Here is a 2,259-nt window from a genome sequence, read left to right as displayed (position 1 = left end):
CTAGAATGAAATTCTTACAACGATGGTTTATAGAACTGTGTGAAAAACATAAAGAAGAAATAAAAATGGAAAAGATATTAGTAAAAAACCTAGCATGTTGCAAAAATAAAATAGCACCCCAATTTGGTTGTATGGATAGGTATTATAAAAATAAAAAATGAAACTATAAAAAATACAGATCAAAATATAAGTATAAAAGACCAAGGAGAAACTACTATGTAAAAACTACAAAACCAAAAGACCATATAGACCAAAGAGAAAAACTAACGGAATGTACTTGTTATAATTGTGGAAAAATTAGGACACATAGCTAAAGATTGCAAATTATCTAAAAATCCAAAGAAAAAACAAATATCAGAAATACTAGTAGATAATGAAAAATATATACCAATAGAATATATAGATTATGAATTAGAAAGCGATGATAGTATATATGAATTATCGAAAAACGAAATGGAAAATAATTCAGTAACAAAATCAGATAATGAATACTATATAAATGACTGAAACAGATATACAAATAATAACTAAAAGAAAAACATCAAGATGAAGAATCTTTAGAACAAAAAATAATATTTGATAATAGTATATTTGAACAAATAAAAGGAAAGAGTTAGAGGTCTAGGACAACTCTTGACCGCATACGTCTTCTTAGGATCTACCTCAATACCCTTGCTTGACACAATATGACCAAGGAAAGCTATGGACCTTAACCAAAATTCACACTTGCTAAACTTTGCATAAAGTTGTTGGTCCTTAAGAATTTGCAACACGATCCTGAAATGATCGACATGCTCATTTTCACTCCTTGAGTAGATCAAAATATCATCAATGACCACGATCAAAAACATGTCAAGGTATTGTCTAAACACCCTATTCATCAAATCCATAAACGTCGCCAGAGCATTAGTCAACAAAAATGACATTACCAAAAACTCATAATGCCCATACCATGTTCGAAAAGTTGTCTTCAGAATGTCATCATCTCTTACCCACAGTTGGTGATAAACTGATACCTCATCCTTCACCAATTAATCACATAAGGCATAGAAGCACATAAGCCAACAAGTCACTTCATAAAACTAGAACACTCATCAAATGTCATCCCAAGACTCACCTAAGTAAGACATGGTGAGGCAGCCCATACTACCTCTCCATACCACACTCAAGTGACCCTTAAGGATACACAAGACAAGCTCCATTCATATCTCAACATAAATCATTGATTCAACTTATTGCATTTAGACAACTTCATTCACTAATGACATAAGATCATCACATACATTCAATTCAATAGAAGCACTTACATTCAATTCATTATGACTCACTTTCACATTAGCATGCTCAAAGACCAACATTTTCATTAATTAGCCCAATAAGACTCATTCATTCATTATCATTACTAAGACACACCAAGATCTCCCTTAAATGTCTACTTGTGCAATGTCTAGATGATGTCCCATTCCACCACCTATCCTAAGTAGTACATCCATAAGAGACCCTAGTTCATTCATTCATTAATGTGGGGGAAGAGCCTTAACCGACATAGACCATGGAGCTTGACATGGAATCCCAGTAGTAACCCTTACCGGATGAGGGATCCCCACTTGCCTAAGGTAGGATCATTCTTTAGCCTTTATGTGGTAGAGACCACTAGCTAGTCCTATGTGGGCACATAGTTAAGGGATAGAAGGATTGCTTTTAAGTACTTTCATCTCAACTCACGAAGAAGCACCCATCTTAAGGGTTGCTACTAAATACTCACATCTCAACTAACGAATGAGTATCCATCCATCTTCATATCCTCTCGGTGCTAGACATTACTCCCCCACGGAGTTGGACATTCATTTCATTCATTCATTTAAGGATAAGGATTGATACTAAGTACTGTCTCATCTCAACTCACGAAGGAGTGCCCATCTTTGCCCAACATTCATTCATTTAGGGATAATGATTGCTACTAAGTACTCTCATCTCAACTCACGAAGGAGTACCAATCCTAGCCCAACATTCATTTATTTAGGGAAGCTCTTGGAATCAAAGATGAGAAAACCTTTCATCTAGGAACCCCATTCATTTAAAGGAGTACTTTATGAGACTATCCTTACAATAGACCCAACTTTCATTATTAGCATTAACTCCCATTCTCTTAATTCATTCTTCACTAGGTGTGAGAGTAAGTAAACATAGTCTATCCTAGCCTCACCTTCATTATAAGTCATTCAAAGAAGACAACAACCAAGTATAACACATAAAGTC

The sequence above is a fragment of the Solanum tuberosum genome, unplaced genomic scaffold (assembly GCF_000226075.1).
Source record: "Solanum tuberosum cultivar DM 1-3 516 R44 unplaced genomic scaffold, SolTub_3.0 scf00082, whole genome shotgun sequence".
NCBI lineage: Eukaryota > Viridiplantae > Streptophyta > Magnoliopsida > Solanales > Solanaceae > Solanum > Solanum tuberosum.
Note: the sequence above shows the minus strand (reverse complement) of the source record.